The 22,729-nt window shown below is 28.2% G+C and overlaps 1 pseudogene; it reads left to right on the top strand.

The window, feature by feature from the left end:
• Nucleotides 1–3,961: 3,961 nt before the first annotated feature.
• LOC119688223 lies at nucleotides 3,962–4,275 on the top strand (annotated as a pseudogene).
• The last annotated feature ends 18,454 nt before the right edge of the window (nucleotides 4,276–22,729 follow it).

Genomic DNA, 22,729 nt, shown 5'->3' with positions numbered 1-22,729 from the left:
TCAAAATCAGATAGATATCCTTAATTATATAGGAAGGTTTCATAAAACTATGCGAGACATATTATTATAAAATATATATATATAAAAAAAATACTGACGTTGACTACAATTAAAAATCATATCGAACACATAACAGTAGCACAAAATAGCATGAGCGATGCTAGTAATAGAAATATGAAATAGATGAACATGAAATTAATATAAAGAAAATTAGGTATCTAAAAACAGCAATATTTGAAAAAAAAAATAAAGACTTAATATTTGTAATTAAGGTACCTAAAACATTTCATAGTATACAGGTAAAGACTATAATACCTATCCCCTATCTAAACAAAGAAATAAATGCAGAAATTGAAGAAATATTCAAGTACAGTAATAAAATATATACATACAAAGAAAATAATTATATAAATGAATGTGTCATATCAAAACATTGTACAATAGATAAAACATGCAAATTAATTACAAATGAAAATACAGAAATTGTAAATATTAATGATCATACAATAATTATGAAAAATGCAAAGAACAATTCAATTTCAAGTAATTGTGGCATAGAACATGAAAACTTATATGGAAATCTCATTATACAATACAATAACTGTTCAATAGAAATAGCAAACAGAAAATTTTCAAATAAATTAAAAATGTATATTGACAAAATTATTCTACCACAATTTATTAATATTACATTTAATTCAACCCTGTCTATAGAAGAAGTTAAATTAACAACAATACAAAATTTAAAAGAAATAGAAGAAATTAAATATAAAAACCAAGTTATAACGTACAGCATACCAACAATCATAGTAATAATATCAATAACAATTTCAGTAATATTACTGTACAGTAAATGTAAAAGAACACAGGGGGGAGTTACGTATGTAATTCCACAACCACCTCAACCTCAAGTATCGAACCTCGAACAAATCGAGGAAATAATGAAAAAATATCTTAAATAATAAACAAAAATTGTTTCTAGTTATATATATAAATACATCCTAAAATAACTACTATATTTTAATTAACGAATTACATAAATTTCATATTATTATAATTATTAAATATAATCCGATGACTCAGGAGTGTCATCAATCTAAGGGTGGAGGAGTTATGTACCATCACCTTAATAACACACACAACGACTCATTAGAAGAGATCGTCTTATCTAAAATAGTCCTAAGTAAATAAGTCTCTAAAATAATAAATATATTTAATTTGTAAAAGTATTCAGTTTAGTTATCTCAACACAAATATAATGATAACTAAACTAAAATAGTCCTAAGTAAATAAATCTCTAAAATGTAACACATAAGTGTGAAAAGAAAAAGATAATAAATATATTTAATTTGTAAAAGTATTCAGTTTAGTTATCTCAACACAAATATAATGATAACTAAACTAAAATAGTCCTAGGTAAATAATTGTAATTTACTATCACGATTTGCTGTGCCGAATCGATATTATAAAAGGACGAACAAAACTAGGTTTAAGTTAGTCTTAAGATTCATTCAAATAAATTCGCATCAAACTTAAGTTTCGTGTGTTTTATTTTTTTCTTATTTTTTTAATCAAATATAATTCGCGCGAATTTTAAATGAGAATTTCCGAAAACTTTTCGGTCTTAATGTAGATATTTCATTACCTGAGACCTCATGAAAACTTTTATAATATTTTTTTCACAATATTGTTTTCTATGGAAGAGCACAACAAATTGTTTTGAACGAATTTTGCTTTATTGCTGTTGGAGTACGGCAATCCTTTACAGAACATTCCATGGACTAAGTTGAAATATATTCTTGAAGTTAATAAAAGAAGTTGATTTTCGAATTTAAGTTTCTAATATATTCTTTATAATTGCATTTATTTCCTAAATAATAGTTTTTATGTCAAAAAAAGACTCGATTCGATAAATGAAAAACTTTTTGAATTGTGCTTTTTATTAAAGGTACTTCGATCAATTAATAAATGAATTTCAACAAATGAATTAAAATATTGTCATATTAAAATATGAAATAATATCAAAATAAAAATGAATGAGAAGAAATGCTTAAGGCAGAAAACCTTTATTTTCAAGCATCATTTAGAAAACAATTTTTCTTCTTCACTCTTCGAAGAGTTATTTAAACTTCAAAAATCGCTGAGCAGCTTTTGGCAAAATCGTGTGAAATAGTATCTAGAAAATGATGACCGTGTGAGAAATAGAAAGAAGTTTAGACGGGTACAGTACAAACAAAAAAATAAAAATTAGCAAATTGTTCACTTAGTTCTGCGCGTGCAAGTAAATTTTACTTGCAAGTTCTAGCAAATATTCCTCAAGTACTTAAAGTCCGATTTTGCTGCTCTTCAAGAATATTTGACCTTAATATCCGTAAAATAAACGAGTATGCGAATTGCGCGACTGTTATTTTGAGTTCTAAAACGTATACTGAAATATTTGATGAAAGTCATGCTAATGAAATATTTACATAAGTATTCATTTATACGAATATTTTATTTCGAACAATTGGCTTGGGCTGTACATAATGTGATACAGCCTTTACTTACTGTAATATGAGAAATTTTAGTCTAAACAAATATTTTGAGATGAGCATTATTGACAAACATTAAAAAAACATTTTAAAATTTGTTATGAAATTTAATATGTAGACACGCTACGTTGTGTGACATAAATTTACTTGAAATTGGTAAAAATTGGGTATGCCGAAGAGAGAAAATTATATTTTCGGAAGAGTTGAGGTAAAAATTGAGATAAAATTTGACGCAGTGAATTCGTCACAGAATTTCAAGTAATGAGCCCAAGTAATGTGCCAGAATTCGACGAGTCAGGATAAAATATTGTGTTAATTTTTGTACGTTTCTGTTGCACGATAATTTACAATTGCATTACCCGAAATGGTATTGACACCATCTCAGTCATCCAGACGCTTCGACCAATGAACTAAAAGCAATTACAATTCGTTGAACGCACTGTGATAAACAATAAATAAGAATAAAAAAAACAAAATAATTAACAATTTGTATTTAATTTAAACTAATCTCATCGGAAATTTATTCAAATTTTGAAAAAAATTGCACGAAGCTATATTTATCTTGTGGGAAGAGACTAATATTGCATTTGGTCAAAATAGGTAGCATCTATCCACAATTTGGACTGATGTTGCAAATATATTGTAAATATAATTAAGTAAAAATTAAAGTTTCGAACTTTATTTCGAAATAAACGATCTACGGCAATCATAAGGACGATGAAACGTGCTACAGCAACCCACTTCTGCTGCAGGAGCATTTTTTCTCAAAACACTATCAGTTTCGTTATAACTGATATACCGAAACCCTTGAATTCTATTTCAGACATAATTTTTTCTTAAAAGCTAAGACGCAAATGTTTCCGTAGGCAATAATATTAGCTATAATTAGACGGAATATGGACGCAGTACTGATTAAAATCATTTTGCTTGCTATTGTTAAATGCTGCAAATGTTTTAATGTAATTATTGTAAATAATTTAGCATAGTTGATTAAAATCTCTTGGTTTTGGTTTTCGACCTTTAAAATCATACAATAAATCATAATAGATACAAAAAGTTGCTAAAAGTTATTATTTTAAAATTAATCATTTATTGCATGCAATGGTAAGAAATTTAAAATTTCCACACGCAAAGTTATTAACATAGATACCAGATAGTGCCCACAATAGAAGTAAACTATGTGGTTCTTAAATATGCGAATATGCCGATAATTTTAGAGAAAAATAATAAAATTGCTTTAAATTTAAAATTAGTACGAGGGCTGCTATATATATTTCTGGCCTAGGCAACACTAAGTGTTGTCAGATGTAATCTGATATTTCCATTGGAAAGGTTGATATTTTTTAGCATAACATCGCTCAGAACGTGTTGTTATTTAATTGTGAATTGTTTTATTTACAGAGACTTGAAAAATTCATCTCGGTCAAAAAATGGAATTAACACGTGAACATTTTTGTGCGATCATTTTTCACAAGTTTCGACGATGTATGGCGATGAAGCACCATCCTATAGCACTGTGAAAAACTGGTTTAATGAATTCGAAATGAAACGTCGTCCAAAAACGGCAGTTGTGCCAGAGAATATTGATGCCGTGCGTGAACTGATAATGCAAGATCGTCATGTGGCATACCGTGAGATAGAGGCATCCTTGGGCATTTCGAGCCAAATCCAACGAAAGTTGATCGTGGAAAAAGCACTTCGAAGCAAATGCTCGCCTGTTTCTTCGACAAAATTGGTCATGTAGCGACTGTTCCGCTTGAGCAACGAAGGACGGTCACTTCTGAGTGGTACACGACAATTTGTTTGCCTGAAGTCTTCGGAGAAATTCACCATGACTTCATTGTTCATTGTTCACCATGACAACGCGAGCTCTCACACATCGGTTCAAACCAGCGCCTTTTTGACCGGACAAAACGTCGAATTGATGGGTCATCCGCTGTACAGCCCTGACTACAGCACTGATTTTTTTAAATTTGAAATAAAAAATTGTTATATACATATTATACACGGTAGATAGATAAGGTATGTATATATATATCTAGGGTTGGTATTTATATTATGTTCTAATATAATGAAGTTCCGTTTCACTTTAGCACTTTTTTAGACAATAAACTTTATGCTAAAATATTTGAGAAGTTCAATTATATTTTACTACTGCAGATTTATTTATAATTATTTTATTATAAAAACTAGGCACATGCAAGACTTCTACAAGAAGTTTGAAAGTATTTAAGATATGGATGCTAGGCAATAATTTATAGAGGTATTTGTTTCTTACACCTCTCTTATTAAAATAAAAGACCGGGTATAGTGATTTTTAATTAATAACAAATCAATTATTTAAATAATTAAATGTCGAAATTTCGAATCGAATATTGGCAGTATGGTAACAGCGAATGGTTTTCCTACAATTGATAGCGATGCTCAAATTATCATAATAGAGAAGACATTTTTTAGCTAGTTGTGTTTGACCCATCAAGATTATTTTTGACTACAGTACTCATTTTAAAATGATGATATTATATATATATATATATATTTACTCCTTTTATTCCACCGTTATTCGAAATGACAATATTAGTTCATATTTAATTTTTTTTTAGTAGTAATAACTTATAATACATTAAACAATTTTTACTTTTTTATTGTAATTTTGGCAGTATTTATATTTTTAGTTTGAATTTAGTTTATTAGCTCACAAATTTTTAACTACTTGAGTGAGACTATATAATCGTACATATGTTAACAACGACATGAGCTTCAATATTTATATTAAGAAGGTCTTTTAGCCTTTTTAGCCTGTTTTATAACACATAATATTCGAAACACTATTTGTTTAGTTTATTGACTGAGTGTTGCAAATAATTAAAATTAATTTTTTAAACGTAAACCTTTTTATTATTGAAGGTTATTGAGTATTGTCTATTAATAATCCAAATTTTATATATAATGGCTTCACCACATGAATACGATAAAATAATTAAAATAAATTACTCAGATCACCATTCAAAACATACGTATTATAAGTTTCATATTTAATTTACAGATGCTTTAAACAAAAGAGCCATAAAAAATACAACTCAACATTACTTGCGTTATTAAAGAATATTTTATTTCTACTACAAATATTTTAAAAACCCAGTTTTAACGAACTAAATATATCTGCAGTAATAGGGTTTTGAAATAGCAGACTATTCAAAATTTTTGAACAAATTTAACTGTTAAACACATTTTTGATGGTGGGATATTTTGATGGAAAATCAAATTTTAATAAGTGTTTAGAGGATTAGATCACACGATGACATAAGTCAATGGAAAGTATTTTAAAGGAGACAATATCGATTATGAAGTATAAAGTTGTATTTTCAATTTTCTGAAACTTTGTGATCAATATTTACACCATATTGATACTTATCAACCGATCTTTGGTAGCAGATGATCACATTCATAATTGTGCTGTAATAATTAAATGATTTGTATATCGTTTTATGCTCCATTCTTCAACTGTCAAATTAAAAAGAAAACATTATTATATTAGGGGTATTCAGGCAACAGATTAGTTGCATAGTAGATGAATACAACAAAAATTTGCATTCAAAAAAGAAACTAAGCAGAGAATCTACTATTTCGGAGATTCTCAGATTAATGAAAATTTGATTAATAGTGTTGCCAATACCAAGTGTCGGCGCTATGAGCATAGGGTGTCTCATAAAGAAAATTCAAAAATAATAACATAAATTAATAAATAAAATTCAGTAAAACTATAATTTTAAAGGGATAAAATATAATTAAAAGTATAGAATTGAATATATATACTTCTTGATATATGACACGTTTGCAATTTTAGTTATATGATAAATTATATGATATGTTTGTGTCACCATAAGATAGATTTGTTTAATCTTTTTGGAAAATAATCAAAAAATTGGGAAGTTTGAGTTTTTGTTGAGCTAGCTTAGAATGATTGGTGTAAAAAGCTAAAAGAATCTGCAGAATTGTTGGTTGTTATATAATTTTAAAGTATCTAAAAATATTGTGTTTGACCATTGAAATAAACAAATAAATTTTATAAAATAATGTTAAGATGAAAAGTGAATCTACTACAATAATCTCGACCGCTAAAATGGTATGTCAGTCTCAGCTAACCAGCTAAATCAACACCAAAGCAGAATATTCATCAAAAGGTCAGAAAAGGATCAAAATGTGCCATCCGTTATGAGCTACTAAAACTTGATGAAACTATTATGGCTGGCAGATCTTTACAATTAGCGATTGATTTATAAAAACAGAACCACAATCTTGACCACATTTTGCAAATAAGTCAAAAACTTTTTACTAATTTTGAATTGAAACCTTTACTTAGCCACAGTATAATACTGTGTAATACATTGTTGTTCATTAATATCACTTATGTGACTCAATGTGGCTGGAATCAAAAAATGCCTTCTTAGAAATGCGATCATTAATTGGTTCGAATAATACATCACATCATTGCTAAATTCTTATAACATTCCTTAACTCTTGGGAGAAATTGAACAGGATAAAATATTATAAAATTAATTTATACTTCATACCAGTAAAGGATAGTAGATAGTAGAAACTTTATTTATGTCATATTCATATTACATCACGCTCTTAGATGTTTTATTGAACAAAAATGTACATACATTTTATATATTATAAAACCAATTTATATGTTATTAAAATATTTTTATAAAAGTAGAATAAATTCTGTCTTTTAATTGAAAACAACAGATTCACTTGTGTTTATAATGAAAAAGTGATTTAATTCTTAATTACAATTCATGTTTTTGAACAAATCTTCGGTAGTATTTTTAATGAAGCTCGGGATTAATTCACACAGTCAAAACAGCTGAAAACTAATTAACTAACCATTAAAAAAGCTCGTTATCTTTTGTGAATTTTAAAAAACTGGCACAAAAAATTTTCCATACATTTTTCACATTTTCGAAATTAACATTTACAAATTTTAGAGTTTGTGAAATATGTGAAGTTAAATTTAAAACTATCGCATAAACGGATACAGAAATTTTAAACCTAAGACACTAATAAACGATTTTAATAACACTTTAGATAACCCGAAAATCGTGAAAATTTTGAAACTCGCTGATCTTTATGAAACTTTATTCATATCAGTAAAATACGAACAATACTTGGAATCTAACAATTTGTCGTCTAAATTACCGCACTACATGATGGCAACAAGCAGCCGTGGTAGTAGAAATGTAAACAATGTGACAAAAATACTACATCAACAGCCAATCTACCATGCAGCCAAACCAACAGACAACTAAACCACTAAACCACCAAACAATCAAACAACCGAGCACAACTAAATAATCCGACAAAGCTACATCCACGTTACTGTTCCACAAGACCCATACGCACGAAACGGAAATGGCCTCGTCGTGTACCACAGTTGCTGAATAAAGACAAAGACTGCTGCCGATGCTGAAAATGTATCTTTACAGAGAAATAATTTTTTTTGTATTACATGGTGTGCTTGGTTATAGTGTGGTCCGGTGCGGTATGGCGCGGTGCGGTATAACGCTGTGATGTTTTGTGTTATGTGCGGTAATTTTCATGACTCTGAACATATTTATCGCATTTCTCTTTGTAACAAAAGTCTTAATATATAAACACAATCGAATCTTGAAGAGAAGAAAAGAAAATTTAACTCGTTAGATGTGCATAACTAAGTGCGGCTCAGCTGAGCGTATGCTGGCCTTGCCGAAGTCCAAACCCTCTACACATGCGCGCTATCTAGGCAATTGCACAAACGTATTAAAGTACCTACAAGCAGATGAATGCAACTAAACCCCGGCATGAGTCTATCTGACTTGAATGTTTAATGTGTTTATTGCTACACTAAAATTTTTTTTCCGAAGGTTAAAAAAAAAACATTAATATTAAATAAACGGCAATATTGCCAGTTAATTAAGTTCCCACACAACGACTGATAAATTAAATAAAAAAGAAATGTATAGTAAATGCCATACATGGTAGTGGGATAGATAGTATGCTACTATTTTAATAAAATAATAACAATTTGTGGATGATTGCAATTTTCCGACAGATTGGACAACTTTAAATTTTAACAACTTTTTCCTCTATGTTTTATGTCGATATAGCGAATTTTGATTCTCGAGATGTCGAGATTTAAGGTTGAAGATGGTATCCCAGTAATATTATAAAATAATAAAAAACTAATAATAATAATCAATTTAAACAATTTTTTCCACTACGTTTTATGTCGATAAAGCGAATCATGTTTCTCGAAATATCGGGATTTAAATTTACCTTCTGTCGTATATAGATTTTATATAAAAGTTTGCAACTCAACAATCAAGTTACACTGACATATAGCTTATCCGTTTCACATTTCTATGGAAGGGTTAATTTCTTTAAAACTAAAAGCTAAAAGATAGATTAAACTGTCCTAACTGTCAGACATATTAACTGATAGTGCATGTTCGTAATATCACTTAGGTAAGGTTAAGTTATAACGGCATTTTATGGATCTACTAGACGAATGAATCTACTACTGCTACTACGAAGAAATTAAAACTATTTAGAGTTCTTTATAAAGTTCAAGATTATGTTTAAAAAGTGATGTTGTATCATACTAAGATCCTGCAGAATGTAGATCTTTAACATGTTTGAATTAGGTTGCGCATGCATAGTGACAAAACAAATGTAAAACACTTTCTTCAGTTATATCGTTTGATGTATTTGAGTATAAGTGGTCATTTACTTGATCCAAGATATAAAATAAATCGTATAAACAGAATAAGTGGGCAATACACTTTGAATATTAATCGAGATATACGCAATCAAAGAAAGTTCTATTAGAAAAAATCTATTCATTAATAATTAATAATTATTATTATTAATAATTATTAATAATCTCATAAGTCTGTTCTTTTTTGCGAAAGAAACTAGAAAGTTCACCTTATAGGATGAGTCTAGGCAAATGGTGAATGGTAGATAGAAAATATTTTTATAGAAAATATTTGTAAGAGAATAAAGTATTGACAAATGAAAAACCTATACCAAAGTATTGGCATAAGTTGATTTGTATATAAAAGAGTTTTTTTGTGAGTTCTAAGAGAGCTTTTGTTTGTTAACATTTCAGTTAATATCTGTTATATCCTTTTACTTATCATATTCTATGACTGAAGTATAAATGCAACTCTGGCTGGCATCCATGATGGAATGAACGTTAATGTAGGCAAATATACGTAGATATGTATATAGTTTGATGTTAGAGTTTGTATTAAGTGAACAATAAAATAGACACAATAATATCCGACAGAAATAAATATTTTTTTGTAAAGTAATATATGATATTGTATGATGATATCAAATATATATTTGATATATCAATCATATATTTTATTTATAAAACACAATCATTTTAAATGTTTACTTTTTGTTTGTTTTTTTTTTTTTGATTAAGATTTTGTTTCATGTGTCAAATATGTCGAATTTCGAGATTTTCTCATTTGGGAAATATATTTAGCAAAGTTGTATTCGAAATTTTTGTTAATTTTCCTTGATTTATTCCTAAGTTAAAAAATATGAAAGCTTTTTAAAATGTTAATCAAATTTGATTAGCGACCCTAATCAAATAAACTGCTTTAACAAAGGCAGTGGGAACATGCTATTAGTTGTCCTGTAAATTTTTTTTAACACTGGAAAACTTATGTTTATTGAATTAACTTACACTTTAAGAAATATCAAATATTAAATTATATAGGACTATAACACAGTCTGATCATAAATACGATTAGTTTTTAATGGTTAAAAAATTAAAAGCAAATCGAATTTAAAAAAACAAAGAGAATATCAATATAAATTATTTTAATTTTAACCTATATAAAATAAAACACATCTCTATAGTCTGTACGTCATTTTTGAAGGCCTTAATATATATATTAGGTCTTCCAACACAAAACTACATTATTGATATATTCACGGCAGGTACTGTAGTTCTAACAACAATCTAATCATCTATTGCTGTTTTTGACATTCTATAAAACATTATTTACTACAACTAAAAAGATGGTTCAAGACATTAAAAACTAAATTCAAAAAAATCAGATAATGTAAATATTAACTTTAGAAGTTTAAAGATATATATAAATTTAAATACACACTTTTCATACTAAATGAAACCACTGATTTTAAAACTGAGCAGTGTTTAGTGGCTTCTAGACCCACAGTCCGTGTTATCCATCGAAAATTAAGTTTCACTAGATAAAACTAGTAATAAACCAATGCAGTATAAACATGAAATTTATTTAACAGTTTTAATTAACTGCTTTCTGACTAATAGTTCACTATATATTTTATGTGAAGGAAGAAATAAAAAGTTTGAGTGATAGATACAAAGACATGTTTTAAATCTTCCCAAAACATTGGAAGAAAATTACTTCTTTAAAACATTTTGAAGAGAAAAAAGTACTTAAATTGTAAATTAGCTTATAGAATTCTACTTGCTCCACCAAGTAGTGTGCCATTCAACGGATTGGCTCACAGAATTTGCATGAATTGCATAATATCATCCAATTTACAGATTGTCTTGTAAATAGACTGATTGTAAATTTCATTTAAAAAAATAAAAATAAAAAATTTTAAAGAGTTGAGCTTTTTCGTATACGGACTTGAATTTAAAAAAACTGTAAATATAAATGAAGTTCATAAAAAAAAATATTTCCATTATAAAACATTGTTGAATAAAAACAATTATTTAAAAAGAAAAAAATAACAAATTGGAACTAACTACATGCTTTTGAATTAATAGCAATTTTATACTAAAAATATAGGCACATACAGAGTGTAGGGTAAAGTCAGATATCTGTAAAAATGTATGCATACATGTACGTATTTAAGTAAATTAGCAAAATGATGATTTTTAAACAACTCTCACTGATAAAGTTGAATTATTTATTTATCTATTTTCATTACAAATTATATTTTGAGTGTTTGTAATAAATCGTATGCATTTCTCTGGGCTGATAATTTTGTCTAGCTTGCAATTATCGATAAGGAAAAAAATCAATTCATATATGACAGGAGTTTCAATTTATTTAATATTAATACTATTTCCAATAGTTGTAATCACTTTATATATATAGCAATATAGTGAGGTAATTTTTAAAAACGACTTAAAATTCATCATGGTCACGGACACAATACAGTATCAAAAATACGGAACCATTATGGGAATACATTGAAAAGCCTAACATTAAGTGAATAATTTTAATGAATTGCATTTGAGTAATATACTACTTTAAATGTAAGATACACTTAAGCAACGCCTACAGTTGATATGATTAAAATAAACATCACTGAGATTTTCAGTACATTTATTCGAATTTAAAGTGATCAAAATATATAAAAAAAAGTTTTGTAAAAAATAAAATAAAAAGTATTATTATTATTTTTATTATTCATTTCTGTTTAAATTGCGTTTGTTTTTGTTTAGACGTTCAGAATTTAATGCAAAAAGCCCTGTATAACATACATACACATATATGTATATAAAGAGTCAAAATATTGTAATTTGAAGGTTCATCTTTAAACTGGTTTTAATGTATGGGTTATTATTTAATCCTATAAAATTTTATAACAGCGAAAAATATTTTATGAAATTTTAAAAACAAAAGTGATTTAAAGTATTAAAAACACTGAAGTCGACTAAAAAGTTAACTGTTATTATTTTAAAATATTTTGCAAAAATTTATAAAAAATTAATTACATGCATTTTTAAGAATGAATTAGTTGTACCATAAGCAATCAGCTTTACTTTATGAGAAATTAAATATAATTTTCAATATATACGTTGGAAAAATCTTATATCAGCTGATACAAACAATAAGCTTTTACATTCCATTCCTTTTGGGTGCGAGCTATTTGGTAACCTGATTGATCTTATGTTATTCGTATTTTCATGTTGTCTTGTATTGCAAAACTCATAACTTTTTTTAACTTATTTTCTGCATCTTGCAGTGTGTTTCTTACGCTTACAACGTCTATCACACTAATTCAGCCTTTAATCATGAAATTTCGTAGATCAATTGAAAACGTTAGTTGTAATTAAAGAAATTGAAAACTATCTTGAATTCACAAAAATATTCTTAACATAAAATTTCCTTTTAAATTCACTACTTAGGTATTCCCCAAATAAACTCCAAATAAAAATTGAGGAAATTGAATCAAGAAAGGAAATTGAATCAAAATGGTCAATGTGTCAAGTTCGTGCTATCATGCGACATGACAGTTATTATCAGTCGCTATCATGCGACTATTAGGGTTTGATAAATGATATCGAAATATCCAGATTTAAATCAGAATTCTGACTTAAAAAGCTTTACAAAAAGATTGAGGGGAAATTAGTTCAGATTGCCACAAAAAAAAATTTACGGTTCAGGCTGTTATTTATTATATAAGACCCCACTAAGCATTATTTTAAAAATCTGTTTTTAAACGTTGCATCATTTAATCTGTGATATGGACTTTTCATGTGTTTTTGTTGCTATTTATTTATTTCTAAAAGTTAATCTTTTGTTTTAATTTTTGAATAATGAAATGAAACACGATAAATTAGAAGTCTGCGTACTTGCTTTTTCAAAATATTCCAATACATATATATATACAACTTTGTAAAACCTATGTATAACTTTTCAAAACATTCTTATATGCATCGAATAAGCTATGAGCGACTATAGTAGCAGAGGATTAATTAGCAGAAAGATTTTTTATTTACGCATTTAATAAAAATAAAATATTACAAAACCGACTACGACTCTAGGTACAGACTTTACCAAATTATGACATCTCGAACCGGTTTAGTTAAGTAAAGTTTAAATTAAGTTAAAATTATGAAGAATTTCATGACAGATAACGAATTCAAGACAATCGCTAAGTTTAATTTGTGCACAAAAACTTTAAACAAAATACCAGTACTACTGAATTTTTTCTCTTTTTTACTTTAAAGACAATCAATCAAAGATAATTTTAAAAATTGCTTGAGTTCGTTGTGCCCATCGAACTTCTATTTTATTAAGTGATAAATATTAATAAATATATTTTTTCAAGGTTTATTTCCTTCGACAATATATACGTATATATATAAAAAAGTTTTTAATAGCTTAAAATAAATTTTTTTGTCAATATTTAGTTTGAGCGCAGAGTTTTATGAAAATACATAACAATATTGGAACGGGGTATCATACTGAAAGCTGATTTTACAAAAAACTTCTATTTTTACAAATAGTAAATTTTATTGCAATTAAGAATCAAATGATTTTCAAGTGATTTGTAAACAAAAACAAAAAGCAACACTTAATAACACAAAAATAATTTTTACATTGAATTAATTTGTTAGCGAATTTTTTTTTTCACTTCTGTATAATCATATTATCTATCATTAAAAAAGAATGATAGATAAAGTATACAGATACAGAGGAAGTATACAGATTTTAAAGGAGTGAATTATTTTAAAAACCAGCGTAATACATACAATGACAGACACAAGTAGTTGCTGTTTGTGATGTGTTTGACTTGAAGCGGGTATTACACACAATGCCTGGCTTGCTCGCTTAGCTCAATATCACTTCCTATTAAGACCTATTACACGTCAACAATTGTTGTCAATAATCGTTATCGTCGCTTGTTATTACACATCAAACTAGTCGACAGAGTTCGTATTTGAGTACCCATGAGCAGCTCATTTCGGCTCATTCTGCTCACGGCTCATGAGCCGACAAAAAACTCTTTTCATACGATGGCTCACGCTCACGAGCGAGCCCAACTACAGAGCTCACGCTCACGAGCAAGAGCCGCCATTAAGTTATAAATGGGCTCACGCCCATGAGCAAGAGTATGAGCTGCGGCTCATGAGATCTTATGCGCCCAATTTAAGATTTTGCTATTATTTTTTTGTTTGTGAAAACATGTCATTAAAAAGATTAAAAATATTAATAACCTTGAACTAACTAAAATATGGACATAATTAAAGTTCCTAAAATAAATAATAAATATATTTTTATTGTTTATTTGTAAAAAATAAGAATATTTTATAAATTTGTTTTTCAAATTCAAATTATTGTTTCATTATATTGTTTTAATATGAAATTATATATTTTTACATATAACGTTTATAAAAATAAATAAAGCACATAAACTAGTAAATCGCTTTTTATTAAACAGTTGAGCTCGTGAGCTCTCGGCTCGTGAGACCTCATGAGTAGCTCTTCAATATGAGCAACTTGAAGGCTCACGCTGGTGAGCAGCTCTTCAATATGAGCCAATTATGGGTTCACGCTCATGAGCTCACGTAAGAATTGGCTCTTGCTCATGAGCCTGAGCTGCTTATGAGTGAGCAAATACGAACCCTGCAAGTCGACAATATTTTAAACATACCCACAGCAAAGAATACAAACACTATATACTCATCAGTATTAAAGCAATATTTTAAATCTTCTTTATAATATGTTTTATTAATTATATAAAATAAAAGATACATTTTTATTTCATGTTTGGTAATTTACATATTTTTGTTAGTCCAAGGGTATTAATATTTAAAATTTTCTTAATGACATGTTTTGGTAATTAAAAAATTTTACCTAGATAGACAATACAAATAATATTTAAAATAAAAGATATAATTCATCCCTTAAAACAAAATTTGTTTGGAAGCCGACAAAAATCCGATTGCGAGCAAAACTGATGAAAAATTGAAATATTTTGATTTGTGTTATACCCATTCCCCTTTAGTCTCCTTACTATAAATGTCTTTATATTATGAAGATATACCTGACGGCTAATTGATTCAAATTATGGTGGTCTTTACAAACATTTTCGAACAAATGAGTAAAATGTCTTCAAGGACATGTTCGATACATGTCTTGAAAACTGAATGCTGGCTAGCATAGTACCTGTATTCAAATTAAAACCTGCTCTCTTTACTCTCATGTTATTTTATCTTCAGTTTTTATTTAATATGCGCATTCAGTTCCCGTCATTGCTGATGTAATTACCTGCAAAGACAATTTACGCAAATGGGTTCTTCTAATTACCATAGTATGCACAAGGAAGTGTTTTTCGTTATATTTGCAATATAACTAAGTAAATAGCAAGTAGAAAATTTTAAATAAGTGACTATTTTTAAGTGTTATAAGTATGTAAAAGATCTGTATGAGCATATTAACCACCAAGGGACTTAAAAAATATCTCAGAAGCTATACTCAGACTAAAACGATGACCGTAAAACAATAACTCAATAAGAAAAATTGAAGAAATAAGCTTAAGATTAATAGATTAAAAGATTAAATAGAACATTAAAATATTTTTAATTCGTTTCGATAACATATGTTGGATAATTTTTTTATTTAACAATCGGAGTTACTATAAGTGAGGGACGTGATAAATACAATTAAATTCTCAAGCCTACTTGCACTGGACTTGTGACTATTAACTCTTGAGTAACAGCACAAAATTTGAAACAATAGTCCAAGAAATTTATTCAAAATTCCGTGATATGTCAGCGAATTCATACTATCTCTGGTATTTATAGAGATCTCTCTGTCGACACCAACACCAAGTACATAAAGGTTAGAGCCGTTAAAGAATTTAGGAAGGTTCAAAAAACACTGTGCTGTGCACAAAAATGCAAAGTACCACGCACAAATGTTGTGCGATTCTAAATAAAATTTCACACCATAAATGTGCGAAAATTTTTGTGCACATCTTGTGTGCACAAACAAAACGCACATTTCACACGAATGTGGTGGAGTGAAATAAAACTTTAAAAGCGTACAATATTATTATTATTAATTTATTATTAGATTTACATTTATTGCTTATATTACTTATTATTTTAATGTTTATTAATATATAAAACATTAAACATATAAAACATTGGAATAAAGTTAATTTCACAATGTAGTTGAAGACTTTGTTATCATATAAAATATAAATAGTTTATGATATATGAGTTCAATAGGTACATGAATTTAATAAAGAAAGAGTATTTGTTTCAAAATGTTATAAGTAAAGAGGATCGGTTCTACGGATCTTACTTTGAAAATATTAAATATGTCACTAAATAAGGACTACTTCATAAAATTTTATTTATCACTTAATCATCACTTAAAAATTAAAATAAACACTATAGAGTATTGCTTTTGTCCTTTAAGGTGTAAGTGATTAACACGAATGAGGCTTAGTTTGTTTGTTTTTTATTTAAGAGTATCACTTAATAGTATTTTACCTAATCTATTATTAGTATTCATTCATATATTTCTGTGGAAACTAAATGCTTTGTATTAAAAAATTTTGTGTTTAAGAGTTAAAATTTTCACTTCCTTTTCATGTTTTTTAAGTTCACATTAGCAAATCTTTCGTGTTTTTAAATAAAAGTTAAATACTTTACCAATGTATTAGTAATTGGGAATATTTTTTGGGCATAAAAAAATCTTCCTAAAATATGATTTTATTTCTTTTAAACTGGTACAAAACTTACCAGTTGGGTTGGGAAGTTGGGAACTAATATATAAAAAAATTAAATTTTAAGTTAAAATACATATAACGTTAAGACAGTTATAATTTTTATTTGACATTATAAATACTTAACAAAATTAATTATTTTAAATAATATATATTCATTTATGCAATTTTTAACATAAGTTACGATCCCAATGAACGCAAATATCAATGTTTTCAAAATTTGCAGCAAAAAAATATTTACTATTTCAAACAAAATTGTGAAATTCATGTAATTGTTTTCCACCCTTGGGTTCAAGCGCAAAATCGCAGATTTGTGCACATTTGTGCACATTTGTGCAATCGTAATATTAGAACAGCACACTCGTGTGCGAAGAGAATTTTGTTTCGCACAGTGCGGTGCGAGCTAAAATTTTCTCGCACATCTGATTGTGCACATTTTTATAAGTCAATCGCACAGCACAAAAGTGTGTGCACAATTATCGCTTTGTGCGATGTGAAATTTGAAACCGCACAACAAATTTGAGTGCGTGCATTTTTTTTCTTAATACCACAAATGTGCGTGTGCATATTTTAAAAATAATTTCCACTCGCACAGTGCAGTTTGCGATTTTGTGCACCACATTCCGAACTCCGCAATTTAGCAAAATAAATGGCAATTCACCAATTCTTAAGCATTTATCGATTTCCATTATATTACTTTCGTTATTTAAATAAAATTACCGAGAGAGAGATAATAATAATAAACCCAAAACATATCATGTGTGTGAATATTTTTAAATTAATATTATCGTACATATAACTACATCCATCGTTTTCTCATTATAGTAGTGTACGAGTGTATATAAGTATTTAGTTTTCCAAGGGATTTTATTTATACAGATAATGCTTTAAACTTATTAATAGCCAGCATATAGCTATGTAAGAAATTGATTTTATGATCTTAATTTTTTTAATGTTTTATTATGGGATATGTGTATGTGCAGAAATTTTTAAACGTAACAGTATATTTGTCGTGCCTAATGTTGCTGCTGTTAGCTAGCACATTTGATGATTTTGGTCGTTTTAGATGCTATTAACTGTTTTGGTGCTGAAGGGATTCTTTTAAACTTCTAAGAGCAATGTTATATAGACTGTCTCGGGCACGACAATTGGTTCTTTCGGGCTATGACGAAAATGCATGTTATGTAGAGTGTCATGTCATAATTGCCAATTTCGTATTTCTACTATTTTTTGGCTGTGTCTAAATTTAAAAGAAAATATAGATATGCTCACTTTTAATTTGCTACCAAAAATAACCAGCAAGAAAAAAAAACTCATTAATTAGATTACCGGTTTATAAAATAGGCTGTGTTGATTCCTGCCATTTTTTCTTCAAAACGCGTTAAAATTATAGTAAATTGCTCCTAAAAGGCGTGAATTCTTCATTTATTACTGGACAACACTGCTTTGCCTAAGTGCCGTGGCACAAATAGTCCGGCTTTCATGCCGAAATTTGAACCAACATATTGTTTTTTTCTCTCAATCTCACTCTCAATTTTATAATTTGCATTGAAAACAACAATAAATTTACTCATGCTGTGTCCGAGACAGTCAACATAACATGGCCCTACGACGGCAAAATCTTTAGTAATAAATAGATTTTATAATCTCAGGATTTGATTTTTAGCATTTAAAACATTTATGCAGTGGTTTTTAAGTAACATACATATATTGAGACATTTCTTTTACTCAAGTTTGGTGCTATTAGCTAGTACTATTGCTTATTTCGACAGTTTTTTATATTGTTACCAACCACAATGAATTTTTTTGCCAAGTTTTTATCGAATATGTATCTTCTTTTGTCAACTTAATAGTGCAATAAAATAAAAATTACGATTGATCGGTTGCAAAGAAAGTTATGATTTTACTGTCTATATATTACAACAATTTTAAATGCACTCGTATGCCTAAATGAATCATTTGAACTGCCGTCAACGACTAATTTATCCTATTGTCTTTAAAGACGATGATTTTGTACTTTTAAGACAATTAAGTGCTGATTGATTTTGAATGCGTTAGTACAATATATGAGGATCTAATAACATTCATGATTACTATATATTTGTGCTCTAAAATTCAAATGGCAAATAATATGGAATTGATTGAGCAACAACGATTTATAATGGTAGCACTTAACCACTCCTCCGTATAAAAAAGATAAAACAAATTTTTTTTCCTACTTAATCATTTATTATAGACGTCAAACCTATTTTGCTATACGCAACTTAAATGTTATATTATAATATAAAATGGTGTAAAATTTATATTAAGTTCAATCTGTCGACGTCGATACCCAAAATTCCTTTTATCGTTTGATTGATCTCGCTGGTGCACATCTTCTGCTGGAACTCAAATTTCTCACTAATCTAATAAGTTCGTCGTTATATACTCTTAAAATATGGTTATGGATTGTTTTCTTGTTTTGAATTACATAATTTTTGTTGCCATCTAAATACGTTTTTCCAATACTTTCATTTGGTGATTCTAAAAATTGATTGGGTTTTGTTATGTTTGACTCTGTTTGGAACAATGTTATTATTTTAAAAATTTTTAATGTGAGAATTTTGATATTCTCACATTACTTTTCTATATATTTATACAGTTAAAAACTACTTTTTCAATAAATTTAGACAATATTAAAATATCTTGATCAATATTGGCTTCCTTTTTTTCCAATAAACTGAGTATATATAAAAAATATTTTAATGCTCCCCCACATCAAAAAAACGGACAGAAATTTTTAAAATTATTGTGAACTTATCAATAGTTTCGATAAATGCTGAAATTTTGGACTAAAAAACTTAGTTTGGACAAGTTGAAAAATATATTATATTTATGAATGTACATTAAGACTGAAAAGTTTTCGGAAATTCTCATTTAAAATTCGCGCGCTGTATATTTTTCGATATTTTAAGTTTATGTAGTTTGGCAGCACTGTCCTTAATTACTATGCCAAAAATGAGCTCGATCTGTCAGACAGTTCGTTTACGGCAGCTGTTGAAACCAGTTCACCTCAGTAGTGCGTTGCGAAATGTCTTCGACGGTCGTACGACCGTCCTGGAAGGCTTTGTACCACTCATAAACTTGAGTTTTCGATAAAACTGATTCCCCATAAGCCTTTTGTAGCATTCGCAACGATTCTGCACACGAAATTTCGTTCGAAACACAAAATTTGATGCAAACTCTTTGTTCAATATTTTTTTCCATTGTTTTTTTCGCAACGCCCTACTGAGGTGAACTGGTTTCAACAGCTGCCGTAAACGAACTGTCTGACAGATCGCGCTCATTTTTGGCATAGTAATTAAGGACAGTGCTGCCAAACTACATAAACTTAAAATATCGAAAAATATACAGCGCGCGAATTTTAAATGAGAATTTCCGAAAACTTTTCGGTCTTAATGTATTAGAGTGTATGAATAAATTTTACAGTTATAAAATTATATTATTTATATTCTAAAAAATATGATTATTTTCACATGTATGAATTATCATATATAATTATTATTGTTATTGTTTATTTTCATTTAATAGCATTTAACAATTTCAATATTAGCTTTTGATTTTCATTTGAGTTAAGACGTGACTTAACTGAAATATCAAAGATTAGGGCAATTAGTTTTAAGTGTACATAACTGTTGTTTGAGGGTCATTATGTTGTTACGTCATAAACCCAATTAGGTAAGGTGTTTAAATGTCTAGTATATTGCCCAGTGGAGCATAACGTTTACAATATTTGCAATGAAAAAAGTATGTTATTAAAATTATATGACGTTCAAATAACATTCAAAAGCAAAAGCAAAAAAAAAGAGGGAGAAAGAGGGAGAAAGAGAGAGAGAGAGAAAATAAAGTTTGGCATTTATATCAATTGTTTATCATATAGGGGCCATGTTATGCAGAGTGTCTCGGGCACGGCAAATTACGCTCTTTCGGGCTATGCCGAAAATGTATGTTATGCAGAGTGTCACATCAGTATTGCCAATTTTGTATTTTTACTACTTCTTGGTTGTGCCTTAATTTAAAAGGAAATTTAGATAAGCTCACTTTCAATTTGCCACCAAAAATAACTCGCATGAAAAAACTCATAGAGGCTGTAATAATGTTAATTTATTATTATATTATCTTATAATAATTGTTAACAGTACTTACGCGTTTCTTTAAAATCGGAAAGTGTAATAATTATCTTATTAGTGATTTATAAAAAAAATGCTGTGTTGCTTACTGCCATTTTTTCTCCAAAACGTACTAGACTTGTAGTAGTTTGCTCCTAAAAGGCGCAAATTTTGAAATTTATTACTAAACAACACTGTTTTGCCTTAGTGCCGGGGTACAAATACGCCGCCGGCTCTCATGGCGGAGTTTGAACGGCCATATTGTTTTTTCTCTCATTCTCAAATTTAAAAATTGCATTGAAAACAACAACAATTGTACTCATGCCGTGCCCGAGACACTCTGCATAACATGGCCCTAACATGGCCCTAGGTTGACAAAATTCATTGCATTTAATTTAGATTGAAGAAAATATTTGGAAACTGACAGAAGTGAGCAGAAAAACTTTAAAATTTTATTGATGTGATTATATTAAAAAAATAATACCTCTTTAAAATAATTAAGAGTAATTAATACTAAATATTTAAGTCGATGAGGAATTCTCCAGAAAATTACATAAACAATATTCTTCATAAAAGGTTCCTTCATGTCGCAATAGTATATTGTAGTAACACGCCAATGAATCAATTAGGAATATAATTCAGAAGAATAACATTCTGAAGAATTTTATCTCGAAGAAGAATTTCTAGAATATGAAAAAGAAAAACACGAATATGAAACGAGAGCTTTCGTGAAAATAAAAATTAAAATGCCCTGCGAAAATTCTTTGGAACACTTACGGTCTCCCCACAATAGGCTTAAAAAAATAATATCGTTTACATCAATATTATGATTTTACAAGACTTACAAGAAGAAGCATTTAAAAAACCAATAGAAATAGAAATTGAAATAGAAACAGAGCTATAATTATAGAATAATACCTTTGTAAATTTTATATAGTTTTAATACATTGTAGGAATTGAATATTATTTTATGTTGATTGAAGACATCATTCTGAGACTCAAAGGTAAGACGATGTCGATGATTATATTAAACTTCTAACCTGTTTCTCCCAAATTACTATAGAATATTATTGCAAAATCAACATAAAGAGTAATCATATTTATCGAGTTGATTTTTTTATAAATATGTGTGTGTATATGTATGTTTCTTACAAACAAAATTTTTCAAGAATTCGTACGTTTAGACAGAAATTAAATCAAAAATTTATCATTATTGATATTTGCTGTGCATATAGCAAACACAAACAAACGTTTTTATTTAATCTATAGTGTTTAAATGCACTAAATCAGTGATATGGCGGGGAAAAGTAAAAGTAAAGAATCAAATAGACCTGGACTAAATAGTTCTCAAGATAAGTTTATTCCAAATATATAGAATTAATACATGTTATTTAGTGGGCGCGAAGAAGGTATGGAGTTCTGAGCAACAATTATGCTCATGGTCTTATATAATATAATATAATATATAATATATATAATATATTATATAATATATAATATATATAATATATATTA

This window comes from Teleopsis dalmanni, chromosome X (assembly GCF_002237135.1).
Source record: "Teleopsis dalmanni isolate 2A chromosome X, ASM223713v2, whole genome shotgun sequence".
NCBI lineage: Eukaryota > Metazoa > Arthropoda > Insecta > Diptera > Diopsidae > Teleopsis > Teleopsis dalmanni.
Note: the sequence above shows the minus strand (reverse complement) of the source record. Positions and strands in the feature narration are given on the sequence as shown.